Source organism: Myotis nattereri, assembly GCF_964212035.1.
Source record: "Myotis nattereri genome assembly, chromosome: 17".
Taxonomy (NCBI): Eukaryota; Metazoa; Chordata; class Mammalia; order Chiroptera; family Vespertilionidae; genus Myotis; species Myotis nattereri.
Genome location: NC_138092.1, coordinates 35,025,485 through 35,042,612, shown reverse-complemented (window position 1 = coordinate 35,042,612; position 17,128 = coordinate 35,025,485). Strand labels below are relative to the sequence as shown.

Below are 17,128 nucleotides of genomic sequence, written 5' to 3'. Positions count from 1 at the left end.
TTAGCGAAGGTACTGTCAATTTGCATGTTTGTCTTTTATTAGTGTAGATGGCATCTAAAGGGGTAGTAAGAGCTGTGTAAGAATTCATTTAAATGAATGTTGGAAAAACAGTTTGGGAAATGAATATTTATATAAGAGCTTCAAGACAAGAAATATATTTTGGAAAATGCAATGGACTATCAATTTTAGTGAGAATCTTTTCTTGTTATTGTCACTCAGAGTGATTTGTATCAGTCCTAAGCCCATAATCCTCCCAATGAAAACATCCTGAAATAATTTATTAAAAATTTAGTAATAACATTGTGTAAATAGATGAATTTTCTCATTGATAGTTACTTTATTTTCCTGGTGAGCAAACTGAGCTTCAAAGAAATACCCCCAAAGTCAGGTGTAGAAGCAGAAAGTCTGGGACCTAAATTCGTTCTCCTGATTTCATTGATCTTTTCAGTGCCTCATACCTTAGCAGAATGTCTGACCAACTTATTTTTCTATTTTCAGACTCGAAGAATGGAATGTAACAAGTGGATATTCTATTCTTCAAAACAACAAATAGCTATTAAGTTTTTGGGGTCTTGTATGACTACAAATTCATGCTCTGGTAAAATATATGAGCTGTGGTTCTTTATAGAGGCAGAAGTTTTAATGTCAAAGTCCCTATTTCCAAAGTAATTAGCTGTTTGTAGAGTGTGAGTGTGAGTGTGTGTGTGTGTGTGTGTGTGTGTGTGTGTGTGTTTAGAGGGTGAGATGGGGTGGTCTTCTGACCTTGAGGCAGCTGCCATGGTCAAGCTCAAGTATCAGCCAGAGCAGCTGCAAAGTAAATCTACCAAATAAGGAGACATTTATTTGGAAATTCCTGCTCCCTAAACAGATCCTATTAAATGGTTTGGACAAATTCTTCCACCCAAGGCCACTAAACCTCCCTGTGAAGAAAGGGGAACAGAAACATTACTGCTTCCACTTCTGAAAAAATCTAATTGCCACTGACATTCCCATAAAATACCCTATTGTCCATGGGGGTGGGATGGGAGTGGAGGCAGTCCCTGTGTTAACACCCAGGTGTAATTTTCATGTAAGTAGTGTAGGAAGAGGAAGGGCAGCAGATGGAAGCAAATTGAACCAGGCATCCCCAGGAAGTGAGGCTCATAGAGACTGCTTTCCAAGAGAAGCCAACCGGTATCAAAAAGTCTTCCCCACCATATTATTGTCGTGTGTTCTGAGGTTAACTAGGCCCTGGTGTAATTTTTTTCAAAGTAAAATTTAAAATTAACACATGACATAGGTCAAATATCATTTCCACCAAATTCTTTGCATTGACTGAGTATATAGCAGTCATGGCCCAGAATGGTGGGACTTAGAGGGCAATTTTGTAGCTAAAGACCAGTTCATGTAAGAGGCTTTGCATAGTTCGACCTGTGACCTCCTTCACAAGATTTTCTGGGAGGAATGGGGAGTGAACAGTTTCAAAGTGAATCCTGCAGAAGGATGTCTTCTATGAGATCTAACTTGATATAGGGCTGAATGCAAACCTAGTTGAGAAATTATTTTTTCTTTGAGAATGAGAATGGGAAGGCAACAATGCTCTTCTGATCTATCAAAAAGCAAAGTCCCCATTCCCCACTGGTGGAGGGAATTGATTTCTAGTTCTTGCCATGACCAGCTTCTAACACACAATCTGCCTATGTGATTAGGTGAAGAGAGAAGGTACATGATAAAGTAGAGATTGCATGAAATCTCAGGCAGCAAAAGTAAAGGCAGGTGAATGGCCATGAGGAAAGCACCTGGTAATAGAACACTGGTCTTAAAAGCTTTGCAGTCTGGCTGTTGAGGTCTGAAGTGAGTTTACAGATGAGCAAGTGAGCTGACATGCTTCTGAGTTTCTGAGGCAACCTCATTCCCTGACATGGGACCAGTGAATCAAGGAGAACTTTATATCACACTGTAACTGTTCAGGGGAAGACTAATGATGAAGTATGAAATTCCAACAAGCTAACGTTGCATTGGACAAATACTAATTTGGTGAGGTGATGAAGGTGTATCAGGCCTGCAAAAAGTTCAGAGGACAGGAGTCTGATACTTTGGTGAGGTCTCTATCGATCTGTTCATATCTTTTTTCATGGATCAGAGTGGACTCCATCATAAACAGATTTTCTTCTCTATGTGACAGGCCCTTTCTCAAACACCAAGAACTACACAAGCACAGTTCTTTACAAAACTGAATGTCAATTCACCCTACCTCCCCTCGTCCCCACTTGCCTCACCCTCATCCCACCAAACAGGCACATGAATGTCAGTGTACATGACATGGGCTCAGTGGATGGCAGACAAGAAGCATGACTCTCCCCCTGCAGACTCAGAGAAGTATTACAAGGATGTATGGCAACCAAGCCCAAAACCTGACTTCTCAGAATGTAAGCTAGACTCTTCAGACAATTATTCAGATCCACATTAGATTATTCCAGTAACGCATGGAGTTTTCTCTCTCCCCTTTTGCCACACTGAGTCCATGGCCAATATGTCCTCCCACTACTCTTCCACATAAACAATGACAGCAGGAGGAGGTAAACACCTGAGCAGACTATAGGGGAACAGGTTTCTGGCTAACTATTAACCAGTGGGGACAGGTCCCACTCACACACAGTTAAAGACATGACAGGAATCCACAAAGATCCCACTGCCTTTGCTGAGAAGACAGCTAATGAGGCAAAAAGGAACTGTATGATAGGAGCTTCCAGAAGAGTCGATGTCAACCCTGTGAAAAGTCAATGAGCCAGAAATAGCTGAGGCCTTTCAGCACAGTCACCCTGAATTGCTTCTGAGCTATAGGCACAGGGAGCTGGGTCTCAGGTCCAGCAGGGTCATTTACTAAAAGTTCATGGGGTTTGAATCTTTAAATATAATTAATTAAACTGGTAACATTCAAAGGATTATTAAAGGAGTAAGATGTCAGTCCCTGAGCAAACCTCCCAACAGTAATCAAGAAAAGGATTGACTATGAGAGAGGTGTCTTAAAAATAACCTGCTGTTTGTTGGCTTTATGACTTTTCTCTGGTTCTAATTCTTTATGGCTGGTATGTGAACATTGATCTCTGATTCTTCACTCATTCAGATCTCTCCTGGCTGCAATCCCCCTGACATTGCTGTAACTCATGGAACCTTTTTCTCAGGGCCCCCCTATTCCAGGACAGACTGTAGAGTCTGAGGGTTCAAAGACAACTGGGAAATCACCTAGTCCAACTGCCCACCAGACCAAGAATTGCCTATGTATCTCCAACAGGAGTCATCTGGCCACTTTCTGGGCCCCACTGGCGTAAACAGATGAAATGCTCCTACTTAATCTATGGAAACCTTACAGAGTCCTTTGTTACTCTTCCCTGAATTTTGAGAGCAGTGAATTCCCACAGCATGGTGGATGCCTTTTGAAACTGCTCCACCCCACTTAGCCTCCTTCCCTGCCCCCCCTCATTGGTTAATGGCCATTTGGAGGGCCCATTGTTACTGGATTATTGAATAATTGCCCACGGGGTCACTTCTGAATCAGGATTCCCTCCATGCAGGATTAGATAATGGAGCAATTCTCCTCAGGAAGGTGCCTTGAGGTGATTGCATTGTGGGAGCTCCATGCCATAGTATTGTCTAGGACAGGGGTCCTCAAACTTTTGAAATAGGGGGCCAGTTCACTGTCCCTCAGACCGTTGGAGGACAGGACTATAGTTTAAAAAAAAAAAACAACTATGAAAAAACTCCTATGCACACTGCACATATCTTATTTTGAAGTAAAAAAACAAAATTCGAACTAATACAATATTTGTATTTGCATGTGGCCCTCGGGCCGTAGTTTGAGGACCCCTGGTCTAGGGACTTGGATCTTTTTAGGTGGCTGAGCCTCAAGGTGGGGAGAAATTCATCTCTGGGCCTTCAGAAGAGAGACATGATAAAAGAAACTACATGAGATGTTAGTCAAGGGAAAAGAAAATGTTTCCTACCCATTAAAGTAAAAATCAAGCACTGAATCTGACTCCAGATGTAGTGAAGTATAAGAAAAGCCAAAAGTGCTAGGCAGATTGCTAACTCCTGTGAGGAAACAAGAAGAAAACTTCACTGATATTATCACAAATAGTTTTCCCAACATCATTCAGAAGGACTTTTCATTTTGGTTCAGAGCCCTATTTTGTGCTCCTCACAGGGTCTGTTCAGAAAACAGCTCCTCCTCACTCAACTTCCACTAAAGATGTAAGAATTCCCAGAAACTTTCTAAGAATAATCAAAGTCCACTCCATTTTTTAAACCTGAAATCCACTTCAAAAGTTTTCCTCAAACCAAACATTTATTTTTGTCATTTTCATCTGTGAAAATAAATATATGGCACAAAAGCCTGTTTGTTACTTTTAATTTTCCAAACTCATTTGGTTTTTTATCTCATGAAATGAAGGTTCACTTGAGCAGATACAGTCAAGATAGTAGCTAATTTTCTAATTTTTGAAAAAATGTTGTCTGTTGTTGGTAATTACCTGATGACCCAGGAGCATGGAACGAGAGAGTATTTGTTTGACAGCCCCCTTGTCTGGGTGACACTCCCATCCACACAGCATTTAAGAATGCCCAAGAGTATTGAGTAACCATGAACATTCTTCCTCACGAAGAAATTGTAGATTTCTTCTGGGGAGTCTTTGAGCCATGCAAACATCTAACCAGTGTTAGGAAGAAGACACTGATGTCAATCTTTCATTATAAGAAAAAGGAAAAAAATAAGTAAGTGTCCCTTTTTATAAAATTCAATGGAAGAAAACCTGTGCTTTTCTGCTCCCAGGAGCACATGCTTAGGGAAAGCACTAGTTTAATCAAGCCAAGACTATCTTTGTCTAGCTGTAGCCAGCACACTCCCAGAATCCATGAATCACGGGTTATTTTCCAGAGCAGACTTAGAACTCAATTCAAACATACTCTGTGAGGGTTGCTGGGAAGGGCACAAAAGCAGGTCATTAGTCTTTGGAAGCCCAAGGAGGACATAGAGTAAGCTGAGCAAGGGCAAGTGGCCTTGCAACGGGAACAGGGACACCAGCCAGTCACTGCAGGAAAGCAGCTTTCAACTGCATGCCTAAGGGCCAGGCTCTCTGGACACCCTCCCCTGGAAGCCAGGTGTGAGGTCACCACTCATGCACAGAGTGAGGTCAAATTGATTTTTATTTTTTGTTTTGTGTAAGGTTTAAAAAACAGGTCAACATGAGGCTTAAACAATACGCCAGGGTTGGGGCTGAGCTGTTCCTGAGACTTTCCCAAGGCCATGGTTTCTGTCTGCCCCTTTGGAAGCCCTGGTTACTAGCAGGAACCTGGGTGGCACAGGGGAGCATTCAGACACAAGAGCATCAACACTAACCTGAGAAGTAGCTGCAGGTGAACTAGTTTCCTTACCACTCACTGCTGCTCTCTCACTGGCTGCGGCTTCTGCCACTTCTGCCTTCTGCACACTCGCATCCTCAGAACCAGGAGGCCCTATGTGCCCCAGACCTTCGCTCACTGGGGTGGAAGGTGGGTTGGTGGTAGCTTCCGGGTTTGGCCTTTATACCAACTAGGGTAAAGCAAGGGATCCACAGTGTCCATTGCTGTAGGGACTGGAGTTTCAGACTCTGTGGTCAGCAGAAAGCCAGTGGATACAACCTCCCCCTTAATCAGGACAGATACATTCGAAAGTAAAACAAGAAAAAGAAGAAGAGGGGGAAAAAGGCAGTCGATTTTAGTTCCCTTCAGGTTTGACAATTTTGAGCTCTGTGTGCTGTGCGTGCTTCAGTGCATGCTTTAGTTTGTTAACGTAAAAAAAAAACACATTGAAACCTGTAAAGAATTTTTGTGAGTTTATTTGAGCCAAACTGTCGACATATGCTGGGAAGCTGAACCTCAATGAATTGAGATAATGCTCCAGAGAATTGCGAGGTTACATTTGCAATCAAAGGAGGGATGTAGATGGGTTACATGAAATTCATTGGTGATAGATTAAGGAGGAGGGATAAAGCAAAGCAGAGGAAACCTCTGGGATAGGAGAAAAAGTGAAATGATAGACATGTGCTTCTCTTACACAGATGGGTACAGGATAGCTTAACATAATTAACAGTTGACAATTAACTTGATAACAATAACAATGAGGGAATGTCCTGGTGCCATTTGTTGTGCCCTGAGGGGCCCTGGGATAATAAGGAAATTACAAGTTACCCAGACACCTTGCAGATATGTTATCTTAGAGGCAAAAAGGCAAATGGGCTCAGTAAGGATCAAAGTTGATCTTTGTCAGGGAAAATAGCAGCTTAGGACATGACTACCCACTAACCTGTTGGAGTTAAATATTTAATTTTCAGACCATCTTTTGGTTATTTTAGGTCTCTGAGTTTGCAAGACTGCCACGAAGGCCTACCCTGAGCTTGTCAGGTTAGCATGTGGCTCCTTTCGTCCAAAAGTTCATCTCACCCTTGGCAAACGCTAAGGGCAGAAATGCCAACAGTACCCTCTGCATAGCCTCTGCAGTTCCCCTCTTCTTTTCTGGGCTTGTCTTTCACAAGATGGTAGCCTGACCAGGAACCCTAAAATGAAGTTTGCTTGCAAAACATTTGATATGGGAGAAAGGTCAAACTATTGACCAAAATTAATTTTTAATATATGTGGCCCCCCGAAACCTCTTTTCTAAAACCAGCCATTGAGCTTATTCCCATTTAGTTATCACCCCTCTTTCAGTTTCAGTGCAATTCGTATACTCAGATTTTCAAGATTTTAAGAACTATAAATAACAGTATTTTAGCCTGGTTGTCTGTGGAGGCAGAGCGTAGATGATATACTTCCACCCCGCAGTTCTCCCTCTAAGGTTTTGTTTATATAGGTAATTTCAATCCACTTTGAAAACAGATGCAAAAACAGGGCTCATTTGTGATGAATCTGCATTGTCCACAAACTCAGCAGGTTGGGACCTGTCTGCTGAAGGTGTCATGCAGTCAGCATAAAGGCTTGAAAACTGGCCAGTGACATCGTAGAAATTTAAGGGCAGCCAATCAGGTACAACATTTGGGATAAACTAATTGACTTAGAACATTTTTTAAAAAAATATATAGATTTTATTGATTTTTTTACAGAGAAGAAGGGAGAGGGATAGAGAGTTAGAAACATCCATCAGCTACCTCCTGCATGCTCCCTACTGGGGATGTGCCCACAACCAAGGTACATGCCCTTGACGTGAATCAAACCTGGGACCCTTCAATCTGAAAGCTGAAGCTCTATCCACTGAGCCAAACCGGTTAGGGCTGGCTTAGTACATTTTTAAACAATCTGTCAACACATAATCTTAACAAATAACATACATAGAAAACAAGGCTTCATTTGCATATTGAACAAAAGTTGTATTTCAGGGTAAGTAAGAGGGATGTAAACTACCATGTCTTCTCTATTCACTTTCTATATTATCTCTAGAAAATGCAGAGTTTTGAAAGTACCATCATTGTTATTTTCACCCTATATTACATATTCTCACCCTATACCATATATCTGTATTCAGAGCAGACCTAATCTTCATGATATTGGCTCTCTATAAATATGTAACATATACACAATTTCCAGACAAGGATAGCCTCAAATTTGAGGGTGTTATTAATGGAAAACCATGTCAAACCAGTTATAACAACTGATCTGTTGAATAGTCTACAGGGACTTTTCTCCCAGACATTGTGACTGCCCGGAAATCTTTTGTCTTCCACATACAAATGTCTGGCATAAAATTATCTTTTCCTCAAGGCAGAATAAATTGTTTAGGCTGTTGGTCAAGGAAGCACACAGGCATGTCCTGTAGGAAAGAACTCATGAACGGTTACCTGTGTCACTGGGGCATCTGCAGCAGGTGGCAGGGCTGGAGGTGGCTCTGGAGAGGAAACAGGAAGTGTTGCTGGGGCAGCCTGGACCTCTGAGGCCAGCTGAGAGAGCTCCAAGGCTTTCCCAGACTTTTTTCTTCTTCTGATGGCTCTGTTCCAACATGTTCTACCTCTTCAAATTCCTCCTCCTCCTCCTCCTCCTCCTCCTCCTCCTCCTCCTCCTCCTCCTTCTTCTTCTTCTTCTTCTTCTTCTTCTTCTTCTTCTTCTTCCTCTTCTCCTTCTCCCTCTCCTTCTCCTTCTTCTTCTTCCTCTTCATCTTCTGGTAAGGTAATGTGCCGGGAGCCGGTCCATCCTTGCTGTTTCAAGGGACCTGGCATATATGGCATACTGTTCTTAATATGTTTGCTCACCTTCTTGGCACTATGTGTTTTAACCAAGGTCACCTCTCTGAGAAAGGCTGTTTCCCCAGGTAGGGATTTTCCCCTGAAGTTAAGGAGGGAATAAAACCCCTTAACTAAGTGCCAGGCAGGTAATTAATCACTTTAACTACGAACAATCATGCTTAAGCTACATAATCTTTACTCCCTGGAATGGAGATAAGAAACGCCCTAACCTTTGGAATAGAGATTGATAGGATTGGAATCAACTGGTATAAATACATATGTAACAAGACAACAGGACACAGACCCTAGACACAGAACCTACACAGAGCCTAGAGACAGAAGAACTTCGCTGGAGAGAACATGGCAAAAGATCCTGGACAGAAACTGGCCACAGAACCTAGAGGCAGAACCTAGCAAGACAACGTGGCAAAAGATCCTGGACTGAACCTGACTACATAAATTGGCAAGAGAACCTGACTAGAACCTGGTGACTGAACCTGGCTGGAGAACCTGGACAGAACCTGGCTGGAGAACCTAGCAAGAGAACGTGGACACAGAACCTGGCTGGAGATCCTAACCAGAACTTCGCTGGAGATCCTGACCAGAACTTGGCTAGAGATCCTGGCTAGGCTGCTGATCAACTGAACGCTGTCTCCGTGTCATTCCTTCTTCGCCGACTCCGTCCACACCATTGGGGACCCCTGGACCTGCTGGGGTTGGACCCCAGCAGTAATGTATTTTTAAATCATTACAGTGACCACTACAGCCATGAAAACAATTAATGGCCAGGGCTAGGGAAATCGTCTCTAACAGAACTTGACTATCGCCCAAGTGTGCCATCATGCTGGAGTTTTTTGCTTCTAGTTAAATGTGGACAGAACATATGTGAAGGGGGCCAAACCATCACCATCCTCCTTTCTCCCCTCCTCAGTATGGTGTCTAGTCCTCACCACCACCATGCACCATTCCCCTGACCCTCAGAGCCTGTTCACATTGTTACCACACACTGTCACATCTACAAGCTCCTGAAAGATTAGGATTGTCACTTATTTATCTCCATCAAGCCAAATGAAAATGCAACTCTCTTCTTTATCTAGTTTTATTTTAATTGCTTACTTCCTTTGTTCAGTGAATGCTGACTTTTGCCACAATTAATGTCATCTTTTCCTAACCTGTTACTCTTAATATTCCCTCGGACAATAAGAAGAGATGATATTAATTTTTCAAAAGATCCATCCGGAAAATTTGCTTCTAAAGTTATATCTGTGAACACTAATACAGCTTCCTGGCATTAACAGTAGTCTAGCTGAGGTGCCTCATCACCTAGATGGGCTAGGATGGGTGAAGACCATCCAAGACTTGATCAGCTCCAAGGTTATTTTCCTCTTTTCAGTGATTTCATTAGGATAAATTTCAGGAGTGGGATTGGGATTTCTGGGCCAAATGGTAGGGATGCATTTATAACTCATGGAGTACATCTAGTCACATGGTTCAAGTATTATTACCAGGTTGTGACTTATTCTTGACTTGCTACTATTCTTGCCCTTGAAAGTTTGATTAAGTGGATGAACTACACTATCTATCCATATGTCTTCTATGTTTTATTTTTATCTCATCTCTAACCTTGTACCTGACGACATCTTACATCATTGTGGCTAACACCTTGTGGAGGGTTGAAATTGAGATTTCATCATCACCATCAACTATTAAGTTTTTGACTACCCAGAGTCAAATGCCCAATAATGGCATTATAATGGGCACTGTGATATGCAAAGCTAAATTAACACTGTCAACAAACTATATGATTTTGTAATGAAGTAGAGCTTCACATCAGATTATATCCCTTGTAAGATTGGCACCATCCATTCTGAAAGTGACTCTGAATCCACCTTCTCTCCCACTGAACTCTCTGCAGCTTTCACACACTTGCAATTTTGGCCAAATGGTCACAAGAATAACAAACCTCAATATAAAAATCAATTTCGCGTATTATTTTCTCTTCTCTATTGAGGTTGACTGTGAAGTGGTTCATGTTCTCATAACCATGCTCTATTTTCTCCATCTGAAATGCCTTCGATGCTTCAGAAATTCTGCAACAAAGACAAGTTGCTACTTTGTGTCACTGTTTACAGTTTTGATAGCCTTGGATAAAAATGAAGAGTATTGCATTTTTCCTTAAAATGAAAATTACTTACTTTTGTAACAGGGTTTTGGCATTCTGTGAAAGCAAACAAAAGACAAGCCTACTTAAATTCTTCTCATCAAACATGATGTTGAGGCTTAATTCTTTCCTTTGCTGACTCTGAAAATCTCATAGTTTAAATTTTAAATGCCATAAATAACTGCTCCTTTATACCAGAACCATCTTATATTTAAGCAATGTCATGGTCCCTTAAATATATGCTCATGAAATTGTTTCAGCAGATGGAGAATAAGCACACGATGAACTTATATTTTAGTTGGTAAAATAGATCAGAATGAGATGTACATAACAAAAACGTGATGACAACCACTTCTCCAACACCCATGTGCTTGGTTAGTTTCCTCTGATGCCAAAAGGAGACTTACCTGCAGAAACACTGCCATTTCTGGCTCATCCATGAACTGGATTCCTGACTCGACAAACTTTGATACATTCTCCAAATGATCAGAATACTTTTTGATCAGAGCACGGACATGTTCCAGTTTTTCCCCTTGAGTTCGGGTAATGACTTGGGTCATCTCATTCTTCCTCTCCTCCAGGATGCCATACAGGTAATCAAACTTCTCACAAAGTTCCTGTTTCTGTTTTTTTGCAGCATTCCTATTAGTTGGGTTAGCGAATGTTAGAAAGTGTTTGAAAGAATGTCTATTTGGAAAAATCACCTGGACATTTTGGGAGATAAGAAACTTTATTTTTGTAGGATACTTTGCCCTTAAGCTATCACTTACAGATAGCTACTGTGTTGATACTTTGAAAATCCCACTTTTATCCAATTATGTGGCCAATCCAAAAGTAATCAAATTGGCTAAATGGATCAATTATTTTTCCATATTCCGTTCTTTATAAATGGATAATTTTATAGAAATTAATACAGGTTTTATTTTAAATTATATATTGGTTAGATAGCTTATAGGTTTATATTTTGTTTTGGAGTGTGTGTGTGTGTGTGTGTGTGTGTGTGTGTGTGTATAAGGAAAAAACTTTGGTACTTCCTAGGTTGTACCCTCAGTCTTTCTCTGTCCTGTCTATACTGCTGCTGTTGTAGTTCAGTCATCCCATGTAGATTCTGAAGCTTCCAATGGCCTCAGCATCTGGGATGTCCTCTTCAAGCCAACAGACATGCTGCTGTCAAATTCATTTTCCTAGGATATAGTGCTTTTTCTCTGTTAACACTCCCCATTGCCCAAAGAATAACACTTTAACTTTACAAATGGCTTTCAAATCTTTTTATTACCTGATTCCAGCTTTCCTTCACCATATATTACTCTTCTCCATCACATACCATGCCTGTGTCCAGTAAAAATGAATCACTCTCTTTCTTTTCTCATATTCCCCCTCTGTTTAGAATGGTCTACCACAATTCACAGTTGCAAACGCTAAACTATCTTAAAGACTTGTTGAAATACCACTTCTTCCTTGAAGCTTTCCTTGATCTCTATGGTTGAATGTCATTTTTTAATCTTCTGAAATTCCATAATACTTATCATTTGTGGCATACACTTGCATTCAGGTGCTCTATTTATCTAATACTGTCATAAGAGAGTGAAATATTGAATCTAGTCTTGAATTCCTGTAGGGAAAGGCTGTATGGGAAGTCAGCCTTGTCCATTTGCACTGTGTGACTAAAGTATATCCAGTACCAACCAGCTCCCTTTATACTCTGAGTCCATGTTTAAATCCAGTTAGGCCTTTTGGTGTTTCAAACTCTAGTAAGCTTGATGTGTGTGTGTGTGTGTGTGTGTGTGTGTGTACCTGTTTCCTTGGACCCGACCACCTTGGTCCAGGACCTTTATGGCTGAGAGCAGGTTTTGAGCCATGATGATCCAACCTACCTCTCCTGCCTAGTGGGTGCTACCTAGACCCAGCCAATTTATCTCTGACATATCCGACCTTTGTACGATCCTTATTACCTGTTCTTTTAATTTAGTAAACATTATTCTCTTTGATATCACGTATTTCTTTTTCTACATGATTTTCTTAAATATCTAAATTATAGTCTCCTAGGGGATAGAATCTGGGTCTTCCTAGGACACATACCACCTTGAACGGATGTTCAATAAATATCTGCTGAATAGATTTTTTTAAAAATCATGTTTCATTTTCCCCCAATTTCTCTACTATTCTCAGACTAAGAGGGGAAAAGGAATGACTTAAAGCAAACGGTTAATTATGAAGATGCTCCACAAATGTGCAAGCAATACATCCTGCACTCCACTGCCTCCGTTGGATAATATAGTTAGTTCTCATAATAGTATTGCTGTCATCCACCCATCTATTCATTCATTTAACAAATGATTCTTAAGTATGTCATTTGTGCCAACCACTGTGCAAAGCTCTGGGGACCTAACAATGAATTAAACATAATTCCTGGTGTCAAGGAGCTCTCAGTTCACTGAATGAGAAAGACTATGGACCAATAATATAATATAACCTAGTAGGCTGAATAATTGAAATATATTAAGGATTTATATCAGGCTTCATAGAAGCATAGAGGTGGGGCTTTAATCAACCCTTTGTGTGGGTGGGGGATATCTGAGGGGAACACGACGAGGGTGGTGATGCCTAGGAAGTGATGCCCAAATTTGGACATAAATGATGAACAGGAGTACAGGAGGGGATGAAAATGTGTAGAGTCTTGGTAGCTGTCAAAGTAATAGTACAGGGGCCAACACAGCATGTCCAGACATGTAAATTGCTGGACTTACCAAATTCCCATCCATGTCCAACCCTTTAGCTTAAGATTTAGACTATTATGCAGCCTAGGAACTGAAGCCTGTTAGTAGCTTCCCAATCAAACTTTCTTTCTCTGTCTTACCTCCTGTTCTAAGCTTACAAGCAACTACGTTCCCACTGCATTCCTGAAATATGCCTTTGATGTTCAGTTGCTGTACTGCTTACTGTGACTATATGATGGTTTCTAGCTTATTTTTCTAAAGTGAATTGTGCACTTAAAACATTCAGAATAATGAGTATTATATTAGTATGTGAGACTAGCGGAATGTCTTTGTTTCATAACAGTTTTCTCCTATATGATTTAATATGTGTGAGAAGTTTGTGAAAGCCGAATTCTATTCAGTGAGGCTAATGTGAAGTCATTTATCATGGCTAATGTATTTGCTCAGGTCAAAGATTAGATCACTTAGTTGGCCCATATAATTTTTACTTAGTGGCTTAAGTGGAAAACCACGTGTTATTTTATTTCTATTCTGTTTTTTAATGATTTGCACTTTATTGATTTTTTTGTAAATTTGCTATTATTTTAATAGCAACTATCATTTGCTTATAATTTACAGTTTAGGAAATGCTAGTCCATGGCTAGACTTTCAGCAGCTCACTTTTCCCCAGGCACTTATTGATGTCTAAATGATCTTGTTATTCATGTGTTTATCATCTGCCTCTTCCACTAGAATAACATCTTTCTGGAAAGCAAGTGCCTCTTCTGTTTAGTTCACCTATATTTTCCCAGCATTACCTATGCAGACAATGCCCACATGAGAAATATGGTGTGAATAATTGAATGAATGAATGAAATCTAGGAATGGTCAATCCTCATTCAAAAGTTTCTATTTTGTTCTGTCCCAAAGAAATGAGTATTTAACTGGATATCCCAAGCCTCTTCTTAATTCAATGCTCAAAAGAAAAAAGCCAGAAATAGCTATGCAACCTCAAGGAAACCATTTTACCTCAGGATAATTTTTTTTCTTAATCTGTACATTAAAGGATGGGATTAAATAGTTGCTCAGATCCCTCTTTCTCTACAGTTCCAATGTTTTACAGTTTATGATATGCCTCTTTATATCTAAAATGCCTCTTTTGATTCCTGGCAAGTTTCAAAGTGGTCATTTACAGCACTGAGATATAAATTGCATGCTCTAGCCCTGCAATGTCAGCTTGGCAATGTGCCATGGTTGCGATAGGAAAAAACCTGAGACAGTTGTGACCACTGCTCTTACTATGTGAGGAGCGTGGCTTTGTGACCAAAATAGAGCTGAAGATAAGCTTTTAGCCCCACCACTTGTCATTGAGCAACTGGCTCTGCCAAGCCTCCCAGTATTCGTATGTCTACCACGTTCCTCCATTCGAGATACACTGTTTGGAGCTGCAGCTCTGGGTCTGTAAGTGCCCACTCAGCTTCACTTGAAATACAGAACTTCAAAATTCCCTTCAATAAGCAAAATTAAAGTGTAAAAAGTAGACAGTAGATTAATAATACTAGAGAAAGAACTCTATTAAGGTAGGAAGATTCTCTCAAGGAAATCAAACCCAACTCCTCACTTATAAAGGCCCATTACAAGAACTTGGAAGAAGTCCCAAGAGTGCAGACCAGGATGAGAGCCCAGGTCTGCTAGGCTGCACTAGAAAAGAGACCAACACAGTAGAAAGACACTGTCTCTCCAGGCACATGGGCTGGAGTTCACCCCCTCTCCAGCCATCTGGCCTCTGTGCTGTATTCAGGGAAGAACTCTATTCAATGGCCTTGGGCCTCAAGACTCCTAAACTCATGCTTTTTTTCTACCATATTGTATCACCCCCACGTCATGTTAGAAAAATAATGTTATAATTTATGAAAATTCTAATGCTTCCTCCTGGAGTTCTTGGCATTAGGGGTTTTGTGGATTAGTTCTGATCATTTAAAAGCTCCTTGAGTAAACTCCCTGAAGGCTGAGGGCCAGGTGAGCCCATTCTGACTCAAGCTCCATGGTTCAGTAAAAACCATGAGACCAAGACAAGCTGAGCAGATTTCAATTCAGTCCCATGTGCTCTGGGTAGTCAGTATGTTTCCCGGAAGAGGTTCAGTCTCCCTTGCTTACCAATATTTCAAGTTACCATAAAGCTTCCTAGATAAAGATAGAACTTTCATTCATTCTCAAATGTTCCCTCTGCAGGGAGTTGCTTCACCCTCCTATCATAATCCACGAAGAGCCTGACATGCTCATTCTGACTCCTTTCAAAAGTTGCTCCAGATGCTCCAGTGGTTAAATGACCATGAACAACATTAGAATAAAATGACTGAGGATGATACAAGGTGACACTTATGGAGCTCCTGGCCTGTGCCTCTTACACTAATTTAGTCATCATGGCAACACTGTGAAGAAGATATTATTATCCCCAGTGTATTGTTACAGAAATTAAGGGACAGAGAGCTGAAGTAACTACTTGCCCAGGGTCCAATAATTAAGTGACAGTGCTCTAATTAAACTCTGATATGCACCCCTATGTTCATTGCAGCACTATTTATAATAGTCAAGATTTGGAAGCGGCCCAAGAGCCCATCAGTAGATGAGTGGATAAAAAATGCTGTGGTACATTTACACAATGGAATACTCCTCAGCCGTTGAGAGAGAGAGAGAGAGAGAGAGAGAGAGAGAGAGAGAGAGAGGATCTTACCCCTTGTGACAGTATGAATGGACCTGTAAAACATTATACTAAGTGAAATGAGCCAGTCAGGGAAAGACAAGAATCATATGATTTCACTCATATGTGGGATCTAATGAACAAAATGAACTAATGAGCAAAATAAAGACAGACTCATAGTATGAGAGCAGGCTGACAGCTATCCTGGGTGGAGGGTAGGGGCAGGGGGAGTAGAGAGATTAAATCAAAAAGAAAAACCTAATGGACACCATTGTGTGGTGATTGTTGAAGGGATGTTGGGAGGTGTAGAAGAGTGTAAGGAGGGATAAATGGTGATGAATGGAGAATTGAGGTGGTAAACACACAATACAGTATACTGATGATATGTTGTAGAATTGTGCATCTGAAACCTGTATACTTTTGTTAACCAGTGTCACCCTCCCCCCAAAAAAATACAATAAAAATCAAACTCTGAAAAATGTTCTTTTAAGCACATGCTATATTGCTGTTTGAATACTGCCTTAAAAATTAGAGCATGCTTATTAAAATGATTCTTATTATAGTCATGGACAATGCTTCAAAGCTGTTTGGGTAAAATCACTATTTTGGAAATACAGTGGATTTTTTCTCACTGCAAAATTATTAGAGAATTTTATTAAAGTTGACATTTTTCAGATATTGCAAATGCTCAAAATCAAGCATTTATTTTTCAATTTGTAGCTGTTTCCCCTAGACAGGCATCTGGAAAACAGGATTATTTCTAGCCTGCCTGCCCACTATCCTCAGGAAGGCCAATATTAATTGTCTGCTCTCTTGGGGTCCAGAGATATAGGATAAGTGCCATTTACAAAGACTATATGGGGGGCTTTCATTTTCTAGAGATGAAGAATGAAAGTCAAGCACATTTTTCTGGAAGCAGAGAGCTCCTGAAGTACACTTCTCCACTCCCACTAGCAGCCCCCCTCCTCAGTCCCAGCTGGGTCCCACGACATTTCAGGGGCTGGTAAGGTGAGGGAAGGTAGCCCCAGACCTTGCCCTTGCAATCCAGAGCTCTGGGAATGCCCCAGCCTGAGCCACATCAGCCAGGATGGCTAGAAGGACAGAAGGCTCTTTCATCTGTCATCAGAACACAGCAACAGGGAAAATGCCACTCCCCTCACACAGCTCAGACTGCCCTTCTGTGACTATGCCACTCTCATCATCAATGGGAACTCACCTCAACTGAACACATTACTTTTAAAGGGCAACAAGGAGTCCACAATGTGATTTCTCCTAAGCTCAGCAGCTCGACAGGACCAGTCCAGGGCTAGGTGCCTGGCCAGGCCAGCTCTGCAAGACGCTGCAT

The 17,128-nt window shown here is 41.0% G+C and overlaps 1 pseudogene across 1 annotated transcript; it reads right to left on the bottom strand.

Annotated features, from left to right (window-relative positions):
* Nucleotides 1–5,227: 5,227 nt before the first annotated feature.
* LOC308533263 (tripartite motif-containing protein 55-like) lies at nucleotides 5,228–17,128 on the bottom strand (annotated as a pseudogene). The gene is made up of 6 exons: nucleotides 17,000–17,128; nucleotides 10,794–11,028; nucleotides 10,421–10,443; nucleotides 10,176–10,315; nucleotides 7,845–8,161; nucleotides 5,228–5,661 (listed from the first exon to the last, which is right to left on the bottom strand). The product of its transcript is annotated as a tripartite motif-containing protein 55-like (transcript).